Source organism: Callithrix jacchus, chromosome 19, assembly GCF_049354715.1.
Source record: "Callithrix jacchus isolate 240 chromosome 19, calJac240_pri, whole genome shotgun sequence".
NCBI lineage: Eukaryota > Metazoa > Chordata > Mammalia > Primates > Cebidae > Callithrix > Callithrix jacchus.
Window position 1 is genome coordinate 27,150,489 of NC_133520.1, and position 19,512 is coordinate 27,170,000.

The following is a 19,512-nucleotide window of genomic DNA, read 5'->3' on the forward strand; positions in this document are numbered from 1 at the left end:
GGTCATATAGAAGAGACTTCAGATCCAGTCACAGAGGCGGGGCTTGTGGGTGGGGAGGGGAACCTGACTTAGCTCCCAGTCCGGGGATACATGTTTGCCCTGCTGCCTTGCCTAGTTCCACAGCTCACCAACTCTATAGCTTGGGCAGTACATTCGGATTAATTTTCTTTTTCCTTCTTCTATCCCTTCTGATAGCCTCCTTTTGCAAAAGGAGTGGAAGTGTGGAATTCCTGCCCAAGCCTTACGCCATGGTTTTCTTTCACCAAGACCCAGCTCTGGTTGCCACATGCATGGTTGCCATCCACCGAACACCCTTCAGAGGGTAGACTCCAGCCACTGTTCCCTGGACCCCAGCTACTGTTCACCATTTAAGTCTAGGCCACTGCTCTGCATTTCTGCTCTGTTTCTGACAGATATTGACATTGTTTGAGCCTAGCTATGTCATTTTCTCTCCTTTTGTAGTTTTCTGCCATCAATATGTTTGTAATAGAAAGGGTGCCCCAAAACGAGAATTCACTGCAACATTTTGACTAGAAGCGCAGCGTAACTCTTCTGTTTCCAAAGAGCCTGACATCTTTCAATCCTCCCATCACCAACAACCACCACTCCACCACCATCATCCCACCACTGTTCTCTCTCTCACCCCCACCTCTCTCTCTCTCTCTTTCTCTCTCTCTCTCTCTCTCTCTCTCTCTCTCTCTCTCACACACACACACACACACACACACACACACACATACATATACAGAACAACACTCAAGGCCAGGATCTCCTAAAGCTCTATGCCGAGGGTCTCCAGTCTGCCTTTCCAAGTTTATGTCTCATGGTTCTCTGTGCCCCTCTGGCAAACTGAGCAATTTGATCTTCCTGGAGCCTATTCTGTATCTTATTACCCTGGGGCTACTTTGTGCTCTGCCTCTTTTCTTGAAATGCCATTCAAAACAACCCCCAGTCTTTCAAGTTCAAACTCTCTTCCTCCCCTGAAAGACTCTACCAAATCTGCCATTTGGAAAAGGATTTCCCTCTTCTATTAACTCATTACATTGTTTCTCATTTTTATTACATTTGCCATGATCAAAATACCATTTTAAAACATCTCACCCAGTCTCAAACACTTAACATGGTCATATATTGAAGATATTGTTTATTAAGAAATTCTTACGTACTAGATGCTGTCCAAGGCCTTTTTAGATACATTGTTATCTCATTTAATTCCTTCACTAATTATGGTATGAGGTGAAATGTGCTCATCTTACAGATGAGGAAATTGAGTGAGAGGGAGTACCATAGAGTCAGCCAGTATGTGGTGCAGGAAAGGCCTGTCCAGGACTGGCTCCCTACAGAAACTATGTTCTGTCCTCCATCCCATCACCTCACCGGTTTCCCACACCCAGAACGTGTGAAATTCCTGCTTCTGTGACTGGAGTGGGAACCCCTTAGTCCACTGCTCAAGCATCCACCTGTGTGCGTCTTACCCAGGTCCTTATGAAACTAGCAGATTCCTAAGACCTTTCTTAGACCTACTAAATAGGAATCGCTAAGGACCATGAATCTGCCTTTTAACCACCTCATTGTATGATTCTCTAACACTCCTGGTCTTAATGGTAACTCCTAAGCCTTGTTGCTCATCAGAATCATCGGGGGGTGGAGGGACGTAGCTTAAAAATATTCAGAACTACCAAACTGGGATTTCCAGAGTCATGGCAATTTCTTTTTAACAGATTCTCAGATGAGTATGAAACAGGTAGTCCACCAATTCCTGTGTGAAAAATACTAACTTAGGCAAATTTCGTAAGCTGGTAGTGCATTGATTGTGTGTGTGTGATTGTGTGTGTGTGTGTGTTTTAAAGGTGATCTCCAGGTTCCTTCTGAAAAATTAGAAGGTCTGGTTACACTAGGTTCTTATGTTGCAGGTTTGTTTATTTTTAAAAAGCAGGGTCTTGCTCTGTTGTCCAGGCTGGAGTGCAGTGGCGATGGCAATAGCTCACTGCAGCCTTGAACTCCTGAGCTCAAGCAATCAGCCCCAGCCTCCCTAGTAGCTGGGACTGTAGGTGTATGCCACCACAGCTGTAGGCTATCATGTTGCAGGTGCCTTGATCTTTGATATCCCTAATAATGAAAGTAACTGCCAGAAGAGCAGTCAGTTTATGCCTGAACAGGAAATAAATATATATTAGAAGGAAACATACATATTTCCTGCCTGAACAGGAAATAAACATATTAGAAAGAAAAATTAATATATTAGAGGAACACTGTACACAGATATAAGTATACCAGATAAATGAATATAAGCTTTACTAAAGATTCATTACCGTATATAATTTTACTCTTCAAAAATTTTGCTTATCAAAAATTTATTGAAGATACCACATATACATATGCAGTCTCTTCACTTTAATAAAAAATAAAATATAAATGAAATAAAATTATAAGATTCCTAAATATTAAAGACTACTAAGTACAAGATACAAGATGAGTAAATATTAACAAGTTTACTAAGTATCAACTATGAGATTCTTGAGTTTCTAATATGCCATTCACTTGCGGAAATTCACCTGTGAGTTTTGCATTGGTGGATAAAGAAATTGATTAAATTGGCCTCAGATTCTAGGTGAATCTGAGCTGTCTACAGCACTCTAAATATAAAGAAGAATAATGACAGTTTCACTTCCTGAGTCCCTACGCGATAGACTCTGTTGTTCTTCTTGTTTAGCTGTGACCACTGTCGGAAATTTTCAGTGGAGGCCCACACAAGATAGTCTGTTTTTTAATGTGATTCAGTTGTGATTTTAGCAGGCTGTAAAAACAGCCATCAGTAGGTACCCTGGAAATCACCTGGCATTATTTATCTCTGCCCTAGAAAGAACTGGACATTTTGTACAGCAACTTAAGACATATTTAAGATATTTTCAAGTAATAAAAAAAAAGGTATTTGTACCTTTTAAGCATAAAATTAGCTCAGAAATAATTATTAAATAGCAAACGGCTAGGTTAAGCCAATTCTCTAGCTCTCTGGGAATCATGGTTTTCAGACCTATGGTTCTCAAACTGGGATTGGAAGTCAAAATTAATGAACAAATTACCCCAGATATTTTTAGTACTTTCAAAAATTTATTTGGAAATCTCATATTTGTCTGCAATAAAGTTCCAAAGGCTAAATAAGTTTTTACTTATCAAAAATTTACAGAAGGGCATATGAGTCATATTCCCTTGCAAGGATACATAAGGGAGAATGTATCCTCATGTATGTATCCTTACCCTTGTATCCTGGGTCTTTTTTTGTTTTTTCCTGGTTCCACTTTTATTGATTTCAGTGAATAAAAACAAAGAGTTGAACACAACAAAATTTGGAACAACAGGGAATTAACTGGGTGGCAGCAAAGGGCACCAAAAGAAAAGTTGAATTGCCCAAAATAAGAACTGGAAAGGAGAATCAAAATGTTCCCGAGGAAAGTGGGCTGTGGTGGAAGGCACTGTGAGATAAAGAAGCAGTTGTTTCGTGCCAGAAATAGAGGGGCACCTTGCTGAAGCCAGGGAGGCCGCTGGACCACATGGCCTCAGGAGACCTTAGCAGTGGCCCAAGTTCATTGGCTGCACCTGCGCCCACTGCGCGCTGCTCCCGTAACCCAGCAAAAGTCCGCCTGATGGAGTTTTGCCGACTCCTGCAGGCCGCCTTAGTTCGTCCGGGAGTCTGTACGGGTCTGGGCGAGATGCAGGCAGCCTATCTGTTTATGGCGCTGCCTCCTCCAGGAGACGGAGAGCTTTTTGAGGCAAGGGAAGATTTGATCTGTTTCTCCATCCTTAAAATGTCTGCTGCTTTTGCTGTTCCTGTGATTTGCTTGGTTCCTCCTCTGGTGTGCTTAAAGCGATCTCCTTCTACAAGAGCACATTTTCGCACAGGCCACGCCGCCGCTTGCCCAGGATCTTGTTGGTAGCATTGAAGTCCGACACGAAAAAAACGTGGGTGAACTTGGGCTCCGAGGTGATCCCCTCCAGCTCCTCCTTGAGCACCTTTCCCAAGATGCAGATGCTGGCGTGCCGGGTGGACACTGTGGTGTCCAGCACCAGGTTCTGTCTGTGGCCATCGTTGGCCACCTGCTTGTAGGCTCGGTCCCCAGGGCGGCGTCCGGCGCCGGGAGAAGCTGCGGGCTGTGATGTAGCGCAGCGCGTTGCGCGTGTTGGGGTTGCCCCGGTGGTAGGCGATGTCCTGGGCGGCCGCCTTAACCTCCTCCCGCGAGCTGAAGACCCCCAGTGGGCCAGTCGCTGGAGCACACGACCCCCACGCATTGGGGCCCACCTCCAAGGTATCCACCAAGCCACCCACCGCCACACCTTCTCAAAGTCCTCCTTGCCCACGCTGGTTGGGGAGGTGTCCAAGAGGAAGACCAGACTCTAGTGGACGCTTTTGCAACCTGCCCATTGGGCCTGGCAGCCGCCGCGCCCACTCCATAGCAGCAGCATCCAGAAGAGGCCGGCCGCAGCATTCCCTCCGAGGGCGGCCATGGCTGTCCTGTTCTTGGGGACAGGCTTTTCTTGGCCAGGAAGAGACGTGGTTAGGGTCTACTGCAGCATGGCCTGGCAGGGAGGCACTCAGGGGGTGCCAGCAGGGTCCAGTCCTGAGTAGCTGGGAGAAGACACCAGCCCCAGGCAGCCCCTTCCTGGGGGTCACCTGCCAGCCACTCGCCCACTCTCCCTGCAATAATCTCACAAACTCAGACTCTAGGCAAGACTTGCAGTAAGTCTGGAGGCTTTACCCAGGCCGGGGGGCCGGAGAAGATACATCCATAAGGATATGTAGGGGAAAATTAGTCAAAGAAGTTAAATGAAGCACGAATTTGAGGGAAAAAAGCTTTTAAATAAAATATCCCTTGTAAACTTCAAATTCACTAAAATAATTTCTATGTGGATGGTTCTCTCTTTTCTTTAACATATTTTTACCTAAATAATCTACACAAATGAGGTTTAAAAACTGATCTGCAGTCAAATGGAAACGTGAAGGATCCGATGAGTATTTTCTGTCCTCATAAGGGTGGAGATTTTTTCTTCTTCATCTTATTTGACTCAAGCTCCTAGCCCAGTCTTTGGCATGCAGTACACTTTTTTTTTTTACTGTCGCTAGGCTGGAGTGCAGTGGCGCGATCTCAGCTCACTGCCAGGCTGGAGTGCAGTGGTGTAATCTCAGCTCACTGCAACCAATGTCTCTGGAGTTCAAGCGATTCTCCTGCCTCAGCCTCCCAAGTAGCTGGGATTACAGGTGCCTGCCACCATGCCCAGCCAATTTTTGTATTTTTAGTAGAGACGGGGTTTCCCCATGTTGGCCAGACTGGTCTCAAACTCCTGACCTCAGGTGACCCATCAACCTCAGCCTCCCAAAGTGCTGGAATGACAGGTGTGAGCCATCACACCTGGCTGCATGCAGACTTTGAGACAGAGTCTACTTTGCACTTCTTGGTGCTGTATACTGGCACATATTCAAAAGAATCACCATGGCTGATGAGTGTAAGTGCAATCACTGATGTGTGGCCAAAAGTGTTTTCCACAAGAGTTGGCTTTGATTCACTGTGTATCTTCAGCACTGGCTACAGTGTAGTTATGCCTTGCCCTTCCTAAATCCTGGGATTACTTGACCAGTGCCAAGACTAACAGCCTCTTTTTCATTCTGACTGTGACCCATTATGTTAGGCCCATACACAAACGAGCCTGACAGCTGTCAGCAGTGGTGCCTGAGGCCAATTGTAGCAGATAATAGCACACACTCAGAAAACCATAAGTTAGCAGTGTGTGCATCACAATGCCGTGAATGCACTATTGTGGGCTCCTCATCAATAAGGAGCTCATCCTGCTTTGCTTTTATATCCCAAATGTACTTAGCGCAAGGCTAACCATGCAGTAGGTATCCCTACCTGTAATGATTTAACCAGTATTTCCACATATGGACTCATTCATCATTTGGAGTCTCACTAAATGTTGCTTCTTTGAAGACATTTGCTTGACTCCCCTATGGCATTTTGTAGTTAGCTCCATGCAGTAATTGAATATCCAAGTCATTCATATCAGAGTTTATATCACTTATGTAAAGTGTGTAACTCCAAAGCTTTGTAATAGATGTTCAAGCAGGATATAATGGATGGATGGATGGATGGATGGATGGATGGATGGATACACATTAATTGCTTAGAAGCCAGGTCAAGCAATTTGAAGAGACACTCTCTCCTATACTTTTATTTTGTTATGTCAATTCATGAAATCCCCAGAATGACACATAAAAGGAAACCAAAATCAAATAAAGACTTATGAGCCTAAACCATCTGTGTCATCCTTGGTAGACAATGGAAGAAATGTGAAATTGTACTATTCACTCAAGGAGTTAATAGGTAAACCAGTTTATCCATCACTAACTTGTTTTTATAGTATAAACCTGGTAAAAAGACAAAGCAATCTTGAACTCTAGTAACTATCATCTATATTTAATGCCCCTATGCTATAACAGTAAGACTCTGGATGATTATCAGTACCACTTAGAATTAGAGCTTCTTGTTAAATAATTAATAGGTTTTATGGGGAAGAGTTTCAAACAATGCTCAGAGCTCCAGTAATTAATGGGCTAATTACAAGATACTTGTAAAATGGCTTCAACACTAAAAGTTCTGCATAGGTGTAATTGCTTTAGAGTTAACTCTGTGTATTTAAATGTCAAAAAAATATTTAGTGAAGATGGGTAGAGGATTGGGAGAGAGAGACGAGCGGTCATAAGATATCACACCAGTTTAGAACTCTGCACTATTGATTGAAGATTTCTAAAAAGTCTCTGGAAAGGCAGAATGCAGGCTTTCCTTATGCCCCAGGCATTTTCCAACCATGTCTCTAATCACATAAGAAGAGATCACCCATGAGTCATCAGACTCTGGGTACTCTTCCAAGTCAGGAACCGCTGGAGTGCCAGTTCTTTCAGACTAGTTATGCCCAGGAACCTAGCAATACCCGGATTCCACAGGAGTGCTCTATTTCATTCCACAATCCATGGGAATTAAGAATTAAAGGTAGTCGATTTTTTGGTTGGTTCGTTTGTTTGTTTTTCCTCCCTGCTGTTTGCTATTCTCAGAAATGACCTGCTCTCTGAGCTTTCTTGGAGTGTAAAGCATTTCAATTCTAGAAGTGGGGTGGGGAGGAAAATGGTCTCCCTGATTGCAAACCATCTGGCAGAAATGTCCTCCACTCATCCCACTAGAGGGGAAAAAAAAGCCTTCTTTAGAAGATGAAACATTGTCTTGTGTCCTTTAGCACCGTTCTGGGCAGTCAGTCTGTTAGGACATATCGGGCGATTATAGGACTGTCTTTTTAGAGAAAGCCATGGGTTTCGAGTTAGCAGGAACCATCTATCAATTCTTAAGATTATGCCATGATTTACTGTCAGAGCATCATGTATTCTCTGATTTTCTGCCTCCCATGAAACATTGTGCTTTCCTTTTCTATTGATGTATCAACTATAATAGTTACAAGCAGCTACAGAAAAATCAATAGCCAGCTTTCATTACTGTGTACATCAAGTAAAGAGCCCCCCGCTGCAAGAGCACACCTTGTTAGATGCTCACCATGGAAGGCGCATGACACTCAACTGTTTTTTCCCAGACTGCATTAGAAAAATCAACTATGGAAAAAAAATTTTAAATGGTGTCATATTCTACACGGAAGCACAGAGACCGTATAAAATCTCTCAAAGGGCATGGTCAGGAGGCATTATAATGCTTCAAAATGAGCACAGCATTTCCAAAATGAATATAAAGGTCTCTAATGCAATGCCCATGTGGTTTTTGTTTCTGGTTTTCTTTTGCATTTGTCTTCTTAAGGTCATCAAGATAGTGGGAGTAAGTACTGAATTAGTATTTACTAGATTGACTCTCCAAGCAAAAATTCACCATTGGCTGAAGTGCCTGGTATGATAGTCATGTACTCAACACCAAGCCAAGCAATGAGGACCCTCAGAACTGTGTGAATATAGAATAATATTGCCAGGGTCTTAATCAGATCCAGAAGTCCCAGATATGTAAAGTTTTATTCTCTTTCCAAGCACATGTTGGAAAAAGAAAAAGACTTAGGATTTTAAAGCAACAAATACCTTTATTTGCCTTTGGGAGCACATTAGCTACCAATTAGTGCATGTAAATTGAGAATGCTGAAAAACAGAATGTATGCACTAATAGTCTGGGGGGGACTCTCAAGGCCTCAGAAGTTCTCTCGCATTTCAGCATCAATTTGGGCAACATAAAGAGGAGATTTCCAAAGCAAATCCTAACAAGTCTTGAATCCCAACCATGTACAATCATAAATCCCATGAAATTCCCAATCTTAACATGTGCAATAAATGTATTCAGATCTATATATGTAAGTAATTAGTTCATTACTTTCTGATAGTTATGATCGACATAAAGGTTTTTCATGTTTTACTGTTATGATCCAACTCCAAACTCCAGTTATTTTTTATCTTTAGAGATAATATATTTAGCAAGAATGCAAAAACTTGTGCCTGATAATTTTTATGTTTATATAAGAATTAAGAAACTACAAAAATATGTTTTGAAATACTATAGTAACAAACAGGAAACAAACTAAAACCTTGACTACCAGGTCAGCTTCCTCAAAATGCCATTTTAAAATACTGATGAATTTGAACAAGTGGTTTGATTTTCAGGGATCTGTTTTGTTTTGGGGGGAAGAGAGGAATATTTAAATGATGAAATTTTCAAATATCCCACTTTCATAGTTTTCCCAACTTTTGTGGGTTTTTTCTACTTCGCGTTTCTATGCAACCAGAAATTATATAAGAATTTTACATTTGTCTTTGACATTCCACCAACAGAATGAACTGCCATTCAGCTATGGTCACTAAATTGAGAGTTTGATATTCCAAAAGGTTTGCTCTGCAAGGACTGTGAAAACATTAATTAGTTCATGCTGGTTTCATCAGAGGATGCTGAGAAACTGGCAACAGCTCTCTCCTGCACCACAGCCAATGAGAAAGATCCCCTTGTCCCCAGCTAACCAGGTAGCAATGTCCCCAGCTAACCAGCCTTTTTATTTGCCAGTGTCCCTGACCATTAAAACAGTGAAAATAATTCATGCAATACCAATCTTAATTATATTCTTACTTTCACGTCTTCCTTTTTCTGTCCTCCTTTTTCTGTCCACCTGGCTGGTGTTGTGCATGTTACTTATATACAGCAGTATTTATCTAAAACCTACTTTAGAGTAGTTGTCCTAACAATAAATGGAAGTCTAAGTAGAATGGAATAGCATCTGAATGATCGCAGATTCTCTGTGAATTCAGCAAGCACTTTCCTCAAGTAGCACTCTTGCTCCTATTAAAAGTACATTCTTTTCACATACTTTCTTTTCATATAGTTAAAAAGAAATCCTTCCAAGACATACTGAACCTTAATACCAAATAAGCTGGTGCCTCCCCTGAGCCACATAGGACAATGTTAGCTCTGAGAATGTCGCAGGATCCCTGCACTGCTGTGATGTGCAGTTGACAGAGGCAGGAAAACCCAGAACAGGATATTATGCACAGTAGGGGCTTTCCAACCCAGCTGTTCCAAGCCCTGTAGGGTCAAAATAATGGGGAAATCCAGAATAACAGTAATTATGCCATCAACTTTATGGCTCCCTGCCAGAGAGGTTGCTGGTTAGACATCTATACATCTAGCTGGTGTTTAATACATGTTTAAAAACAGGTGTAGTGAAAGAATGCATTTTAAGCAGGAATTGAGAATGTACTCAGAATGAGACAATAATGTGTGAGCAAGTACTTACTTTAAGAAAAAATGAAAGGAAGGAGGAAAGGGATGGAGGGGAAGATAGAGGGATGGAGAGAAAAGAAAAGGAAAGAGAAGTAGATAGAAAATCAAATAAAGTTGAAAGAAAAGACAATTATGATTATAAAGTATTTTATTTCCTAGTCATGTAAGATTTGAATTTTCTTTTTAATTAAGAAAAAAAAGTTCATATGTCAAAAAAAGGATTCTAGAATTGCACTGGAATAAATTTTATTCTGTGATCCAGTTGCATTCTTAAATTGGTGTGTTATTTGTGCAAACTATGTTAAGAAAAATAATTCTGGATATTTTCATTTTACAAATACATTTTTCACTTTCACTGCATTATTTCCAGAAGTATCTTTTCTCCCACAGGGGTTCCCTATCTGCTCTTGCTTCCTGCAGCTCCCCAATACATGTGCGTTTCAAGTTTGTTTCAGCAGTCCTGAAGTTGTGTGTGTGTGAGCATGATTAAAAGTACTTGTGTGGGAGTGAGCTATGGCCAGCTTCACAGGTGGTGTTATTTCCTGTGCTAGACTTCCTACTCACTGATAGCGGGGCTCACACTTGACATCCTCTCTTAACTGCCTCTAGTCCAAAAACAGGCAAAGTCTTGCAGCGTGGGAGGGAACGTGTGGCTGTGCATTGGGTTCAATTGATAACAATAATCACTAACTCTCATAAGTCACCAGAGAGTAATAGGGTGATAATCAAGTACCAGAGAGTTGGTGGTGGTCTCTGGTGTTCCCACCACTGTCTGCCACTTGCAAGTAGATAAACTACTTCTTAAAGGAGCTGTGGAGAGCCAGACACAGTGGCACGAGCCTGTAGTCCCAGCTACTACAGTGGCTGAGGCGGGACGAACACCCGAGGCCAGGAGTTTGAATCTGACCTGGGCAACATAGTGAACCCCCGATCTCTAAAAATAAATAAATAAATCCATTTCTAAAAGGAAAGGCATTATGGGAATTTCAGCAAAACATTTAGGAAGGGTCTTCTGAGAGATGATGATGGACAAATGATCAGTAAACTGCTTACTCATACACTAATGTCCAGTTCATGTTGACTGCTATCTATCCACGTGGCTCCTCTTCTGGCATCTGCCTTAGTGGCTGGAAGCTCTCTCAGAAGCTTAAAAATATGCTTTTATTTTACCTACCCATCAAAGTTTCTGCACAATCCAGCCTCGCAGGAAGGGTGGTTCCCCTTTATGAACTAAGATTTAGGAATATCTATGTTCACAACTCCATGGGGTTTGCAAAACTTTAGAATCCAGTGGACTTAAGATCATCTGAACAGTGGGAGTAAGAACTAGGCTCTTATCCCACTTCCACCACCAGCCAAGACAGAAGTGGGAATAAGATGAATAATACTGAGATAGCATTAAAGTTTGATACGGGCATGCAATGCTTAATAATCACATCAGATAAACAGTTGTTCTGTTCACACAATCTAAGATTTATGTATTTTTCTTGAAAACACTTTTCTACATCCAAATGGCACAATCATAAAGTTTTTAAAATGAAGCTCAAAAGGTAGAGTTGTCACTTAATAAATACAGTAGACTTGGAGAAAGGCATTTCAAGAATCAGTTTTCGGGGATGTGTTTAATACCTTAAAGAAGTGTTTGCTTTGGCTGGGCATGGTTGCTCATGCCTGTAATCCCAGCAGGTTGGGAGGCTGAGGTGGGAGCATTAGGAGGTCAGGAGTTTGAGACCCACCTGACCAACATGGTGAAACATTGTGTCTACTAAAAATACAAAAGTTAGCCGGGCATGCCGGTGTGCATCTGTAATCCCAAACACTCAGGAGGCTGAGGCAGGAGAATCACTTGAACCTAGGAGGCAGCGGTTGCAGTGAGCCGAGATCATGCCATTGCACTCCAATCTGGGCAACAAGAGTGAAACTCTGTCTCAAAAAAAAAAAAAAAGTGTGTTTGCTTTAAAATCTTGAAAGAGCCTCACGTGGAAGTGAGATGTTATAAAGTCATTACAGGCTTTGGCTGCTGCCAGATCAACTACCAGCTTGCTATTTGTGATGTATTTCACTATTTTGGAACTTACAAAGCTATCCCTGATTTTTTTCTGTTAATGGAGGTTTAAGGACAATGCTGAATCCACAGATAATACAAAAATGTAAAAAAAAAAAATTTTTTAAGACAGTCTCACTGTGTTGCCCAGGCTGGAGTTCAGTGGCACAATCTCTGCTCACTGCAACCTCTGCCTTCTGGGTTCAAGGGACTCTCCTGCCTCTGTCTCCCAAGTAGCTGGGATTACAAACACCAGCCACCACACCTGGCTAATTTTTGTATTTTTAGTAGAGATGAGGTTATGCTATGTTGGCCAGGCTGGTCTCGAACTCCTGACCTCAAGTGATCCACCCACTCGGCCTCCCAAAGTGCTGGGATTACAGAGGTGAGCCACCATGCCCAGCCCAATCAAATTTTCAAAAGTTATTTAAATCCACTACTTCCCAACATGAAAGTTTTATTGCCAACTGAAACTTAGAGAACTATGAGTGGTCCTGGGCTGCCCTTGAACTTGCTGTGGGTATATGTACTGAGCCACCATGGGGCTCATGTGAAGAGTCTGGGGTTTTGTTTTACGCCCTTAACACTTCAGTTTTGAAAATCCCATAAAGACAGTAATAGTTCTATAGGATAAACTCCATGGAGGGCTTCTGTATGGGGGCATAGGCGTGGGACCCAGAGCTGTGGGAAGATTAGCAAACCTGCATCCTCAGGGGAGAGGTCAGAGCACCTCAAAATACTGTCACTACCAAAACGACTTTTTGACTTTATGATGGTGCAAAGCAATCCACATCCAGTAGAAACTGTACTTCAAGTACCCATACGGCGATTCTGTGTGTGTGTGTTTTGTTTGTTTTGGTTTTGATTTTTTGTTTTGTTTTGTTTTGTTTTTGTTTTTGTTTTGAGATGGAATCTTTGCTCTGTCACCCAGACTGGAGTGCAGTGGTGCAATCTCGGCTCACTGCAACCTCCACCTCCTGGGTTCAAGCAACTCTCTGCCTCAGCCTCCCAAGTAGCTGGGATTACAAGTGCACACCACCACACCTGGCTATTTTTTTTTTGAGTCGAAGTCTTGCTCTGTAGCCAGGTTGGAGTGCAGTGGCCGCCATCTCAGCTCACTGCAACCTCCAACTCCCTGGTTCAAGCGATTCTCCTGCCTCAGGCTCCCGAGTAGCTGAGATTACAGGCATGAATCACTGCACCTGGTCCTAACTTTTGTATTTTTATTAGAGATGGGGTTTCACCATCTTGGCCAGGCTGGTCTTGAACTCCTGACCTTGTGATTCACCCACCTCAGCCTCCCAAAGTGCTGGGATTACAGGTGTGAGCCACCGCGCCAGGCCCATTCTGTTTTTTAGTTTTAGTACAGTGTTCAATAAATTACATGAGATACTCAACACTTTATTATAAAATACACTTTGTGTTCGATGATTTTGTCCAGCTGTGGGCTAATGTAAGTGTTCTGAGCACATTTAAGGCAGGTTGAGCTAAGCTATGATGTTCAGAAGGTAAGGTGTATTAAATGCACTTGTGATAATATTTTCAACTTAATGATGGGCTTATTGGGACATGACTGGAGCATCTGTCTTGCCAATGTCTTAACAGAGCTGCTCTCTGTATATGCTGACTGATTGATACATTAGGCTTGGATAAATCGCATCTGACCTTTCCTTTAGAATAGCACTGGGTGGACTTCGAAGGTGGAAGAGATATCTCTTGTTCCTTAAAGTCATCCTTGCAGGAAGATGAAACAGATGGTGCTTTATGTGCCAGGCACTGTTTTAACTTGTGGTGATTCCTATTAAAACACATTTAAAAGATGAGGAAACTGAGACTTAGAGCAATTTACTAATTTCAAGGTCTTATGACCAGTGCGTGTTCACAGATTTAAAATCACTTTTTTATTCTTTGAAGCTGTGGAAATGCCAGTATCATTAACTCCCCTAAATAATCAGGAGTCGACTATAATTAAACTACAAAACCAAACAATTTTCCACATTTAAATTAATTATTTCTGGGTGTAAAAGGCTACAGTGACCACACAGTCTTAGTTTCCTTCTATGCAAGCCTTAGAATTGAGCATAGCATTTACAAAACCAATGTGATCAGATGTAAGAGATCGTACTATCACTACCATCCTTTGTAAAATGTTTCAAGCTCCAAAAGTTCTTAGAATAATCTTTCTTGTTATTTTCTCTGCCACATGGTTACACAAATACAAAACAAATTGCAAATATGGATTTCCTGTCTTTCACATACAAATACATATCCCTGAGCAATTGGATGAATTATTAATTTGTTTTGTCCAAAAATGGATACGTATTTGGCTTTAATAATCTTGTTAGGTAACTAGTTTCCCCTCCTCTATAGTTCTCCACTCAAAAGGCTCTCTCCTTCCATGTTTCAAGCCAAATAATTCAGAATAAGTGTTGCTCCACTACACTATTCCCCCTTCATTTCAAACTCCGATCTTACAGAGCAGAATTTTAATAAGCTAAGGGAAATGATATAATAATAAGTAACAAGTATATCTAGCTCTTAAAGTGTAGCTTTATTTTAACTCTACAAACTAATAAAATCTTGGATATTTAGAATGAATGTAGATAGTAACCGTTCTCATATGGGCCTAAAATTGCAAGAATTTTACTGATTGTGATGTATTACTGTTAGCACAAACAGAAACAGAATGTACCAAGTACAATAAGCTTCGCTAATTCAGAACGTTTCAACTTGGCAACAAAAAGCTGAATTTATATGTACTTAAAGAAATGCAATTTTAGTACCTAATGTGGGTGACGGGGCAAGGATGCAGCAAACCACTACCATGGCACGTATATACATAGGTAACGAACCTGCACGATCTGCACATGTACCCCAGAGCTTAAAGGGTAATAAATAAATAGAAAGAACGAAAGAAAGAAATGCAATTTTAGAAACCTCGGTCTAATGCTTTATCTAAAGTAACATGGTTAACACAGTGGGACACAATTAAAAAGAAGTTGGAAGTGTCAGATAAAATCTTAAAATACTTCATTTTTTTCCAGTCTGATTACTCTATTTTGTGTGCCTTTCTCAGAAGGTATGGCACCAGACCTGCCGATAGTGTTGGCAGAAGTGAAAAAAAGTAGAGGCAAGGGGTTTGATAAAAACTCAAAGAACGACATAAATACGAAGTATTATTCTCAGAAATTGTAATTCACAATAAGCCTATGTTTTGTAAAATACCCCTAATATGTCGTTAACTTTTATAAATTGGATATTAAAATTGGTGGTACGTTAATAATGCTCTTCATTCCTCGAATTTCTGATTGTGTTGCTGACGTTAGGTAGAATTCATTTTTCATCAGGTACATACTCAAAGGCTAAAACAGGAAGGCATTCTTTTTTGAGACAGAGTTTCACTCTCACCCAGGCTGGAGTGCAGTGGCATAATCTTGGCTCACTGCAACCTCCACAGAAAGGCATTCTTTAAACTTCTTATCCAAAATAAACCCAAATGCAATTTCTGAAGTGGCACAGAGTTCAAGTTGCTGAGTCTTAATTAGCGAACCACCAACAAACACTGCAGGATATCATGGTGCCACCATATAGCACATTTCTTGCTGTTAGGAAGGCAAAATTCCCTATCCTATTCTGCATTCTGGTATTGACCTGACCTTAATGTGTTTGATTCTTCTTTTATTTTTATTTTTTAAAAATGGGCACAAGGTCTCAGTCACCCAGGCTAGAATGCAGTGACCCAATCACAGCTCACTGCAGCCTCAAATTCCTGGGCTCAAGCAATCTTCCTGCCTCAGACTCCTGAGAAGCTGCATGCCACCACACTTAGCTTTTTTTTTTTTTTTTTTAATTTTTAAAATTTTTTGTCAACATGAGATCTCACTATACCAGGCTGGTCTGCAACTCATGGCCTCAAGTGATCCTCCTGCCTCATCTTCCCAAAGTGCTGGGATTATGGGTGTGAGGCACTCACTGTGTCTGGCCGTGTACTTGATTCTTTTAAAATCATGAATACTTACTCTTTCAAACAACAAATATGTTATAGTCATATCTTCGTTTCCAATTTCTGTTTAAATTAACAAGGTGAGAATTGAGGCCCAGGAAAGCAGTGGTTCTCCAGATGTTTCCCTGCATTCATATCTAATCCTACCCCTCCACAGGAGGTATGAAGCCAACTCATTGCAAAGATGTCTCCCAGGGGTACTGGGGTTGGATGAGAATGCAACGGGACAGTAGAGACCTCAGCTGTGTCTTTCTGGCACCAGGCTGTCCTATCATGTCTTTGTCTTGGTGCTTCAGTACTAAGTTCAAGCAAACATTTTATGAAGTTTCCTGCCCAGTCAACTGCTGGCATTGAGATCTGAGTGATACACGTGATACAAAATAATCTGGCTATATTGTGGAGATTGTTGAATGCCTTCATTCAATGTTTTCATTTTGAAAATATTTTTAAAATTATTTATTATTATTATTATTGAGACAGAGTCTCACTCTGTCCTCCAGGCTGGAGTGCAGTGGTGTGATTTCGGCTCACCGCAATCTTCACCTCCCATGTTCAATCGATTCTCATGCCTCAGCCTTCCAAGTAGCTGGAATTACAGGCATGAGCCACCAGCACACGGCTAATTTTTGTATTTTTAGTAGAGACGGGGTTTCACCATATTGCCTAGGCTGGTCTCAGAACTCCTGACCTCAGGCGATCTTCTCCCATCTGCCTCCCAAAGTGCTGGAATAACAGGCATGAGCCAACACGCCTGGCCTGGAAAGGTATTTATAGAAGAGTGTTCTGCTGCTCTTTAGTTTCATGTAAACTTATTTTCCCCACGGCACCCTCCTCGCTATCGTCTATGTCCCTTTTCTGTGTGAGCTGGTGTCCCTTGCTACCCTCTTAGACTTAGGAGATAGAAAACAAGGGGCTCTAACCTGCCTTCTGCAGGGAATAAAGCCTAGAAACAGGACACTGCTCCTGGCAGTCCCAACTGCACTGTGTCCATGGACTATCATGAATAGTTTACACGAAGAGGATTTCTTTAAAATGCTGAATTATGAAGGAGTATCGATTGTGTGAGTAGAAATATCTAGAAGACTGCATCTTTTGTATTCTAGACTAATGCTCTAATGTGGAGAAGTTTCTCAAGTCAACAGTTTATTCTGAAGATGGCACCTTGTCCACTAAATGCACATTTAGATTCTCAAATTTATCTTTCAAAAATTCTCTTTGAAATAATCTCTCCAAAAGTCAGGAAGAAACATGTCGAGCACTACCAAAGCTGAGAAAGTTGATCTGAATCGGGCTCTTAGCCTCACTCACACAAAATAATATTTTAATTGGCTAAGCTAATATTTGATCCAAGTTCATAAAAGTTTGAAATCAAATAATTAAATGCAAATACAGTCGTCATCCCAAAGACGATAAGAATGCCTTTAAGCTAATATTTTTAACAAGACCTGTTCCACAGCGCTCTCTTGTAAATTTTATCATACCTGAGGCAGTTTTCCTCTTTCGATTAGCTGGAAAGCTGAATTTATCCTGAGGCAAACCAGACATCTAGTATGGGCTAAATTCAACAACTGGAGCTTAAATTTGGCTTAATATATCCCCACTTGGATCTGCCTGTTTAATTCTCTTTCATATGATAACGTTGGTTTATTCATAGTCTTGACTTGCCACCTGAACAAACTGAACCTCATATCTTATTCTAAGAGAGTAAAACTTTGCAAAAACCACCAAAGTTTCTGAATGGAAATCAAATATAAAGTTACAGCTCAAAAACTGTTTCAGGACGTGACTACCAAAAAAAAAAAAAAAATGTAGTGAAGAGGTTTTCTCTGAGGAAGGGCTGCGCTTTATGAATGTGGATGCTTCCTACGCTTGGTCTTTATAGCAGGATAAGGACTGAGACCCCCAAGACCAGCCAAGGCAGCTGCAATTCCAAGTCTCATGCTTGGAATGCTGCATGCTACCTGTGTGTATCACACACTGTAAGTATTGGTCTTATTGTTAAATCTATTTTTAAACACAACTTTGAGGTTTAGGGGCAAACTAGGAAATTGCTTCATCCTATGTCCCTTTAAATTCTGTTTCCTGGCTCAAAATATCCCATCGATTTCCAGCCAGAAACCTTATTTTTCCGTATATTTTAATGTAGTTTTCACTATTATCTGATATGTAAATGATACAATTTATGATCTGTTTCATAAACCCCTTTAGTTTAGGATCTTTTTCTCATTTTTATCCCTAAGATTCTAGAAAGCACATTGCAAATGTGTATACGGAGAAAACATGGAAGTGCTCTGTGCCTGTGATGTGGTCCCTAACACAGCACACAGCCCCAAAATACAGATTTCCTGAAAATACTCAGATTACCACTTCACAGCATAAAACATATCAAATGTTTTTCCTTCTACTCATTGAACTCAGTTACTTCAATTCTGAATCAAATTACACTTTTTCTAGAGCTACACTATACGAAAAGAGTTTTGTTATATTTGGAATTGGTTAGGAATTTAACAAGGTGAGGAAATTTAAAATTTCTTAAGAGTCTAATAGCTGGGGATATTGACACATAGAAAGTGCTCAATATATTTTTATTGAATTAATTTGCATATGCTCTGTATTCATGGGCACTGAATACAAATTAGCCGGTTCAATAATAAATGCATTGGTTGTCTTTTATGTGTGTGGTGCTGTACTTGTGAGGTGTGGGAAATAAGAAACATAAGTCAGAATCTCTGGCTTCTGAGAGAATGCAATCTAACAAGAGAGGCAAGGCATAAGCCAGGGACCAGAGAATCCGGAAAAGCTTGCCCAGGAGGATGTTTCACAGACAAGCAAGGGGGAAGACTCGTGTGTGAAATAGATGAGAAAAAGTATTCTCTTATTCGACAAATGTGAAATGAGCTCCTCCTTTGTCCAGACATTATGCTAGGTCTGGGAAAGGTTGTAATTAACAAGATAGACATATCCCTGTCCTCACAATTGACAGTGAAATAATCATGTAATACCCAATGCCCTGCATGATGGGCAAGTAAGTAGAATGCGCTATAGAATCACAACGGAGAGGACTTCAGGGAGGCTTCCTGGAGGTAATAATGTCTGTGCTGAGGCCCAGGAGATTAATCAAAATTATCCAAATAAAGGTTAGGAGAAGAAAGTTCCAGACACTGGGCCAGACACATTCAAGAAACTGAAAGAAGTTGGTGGGTGGGATGAAATAAAATGGGAGAGATGAACAGGCCAGATAAATGTCTTTAATCTTTCCTGTGGTAGGTAGTTGGGGGGGTGGGGAGCATTGAATGATTTTAAGCATAGGGTACTAGAGAACATAATTAGATTCACATTTAAAGTTATCACTCAGGCTGCTGTGCGGAAAATGGATTTGGAGGAGGGGACCATTGGTTAGGAGGCTGTTTAGTTAACAGGCGAGTTACGTTTGCAGCAATGGAGAATAAAGGACAGATGCAAGATGCAGTTAGAAAGCAGAGGCAGCAACTTGGTGATGGCTGGATTGGAAAAGAAGAGGAGAGGGAAGAGTCATGAATGAGTCTGGGTCTTAGGCTTGAAATTCCAGGGAAATATTGGGTAATGGAATAGAGTCTTAGTCCAACCATTGGTATACAAAAAGCGGGAGAAGGAGCAGGTTTAGAAGACCAGACACATTGAGCTACATT

At 41.1% G+C, this 19,512-nt stretch overlaps 1 protein-coding gene across 4 annotated transcripts in view; it reads left to right on the top strand.

The window, feature by feature from the left end:
* The window catches only part of NR5A2 (nuclear receptor subfamily 5 group A member 2), a 150,471-nt gene that overhangs the window by 116,275 nt on the left and 14,684 nt on the right, over nucleotides 1-19,512 (top strand). The gene's annotated exons all lie outside the window — the stretch shown is intronic.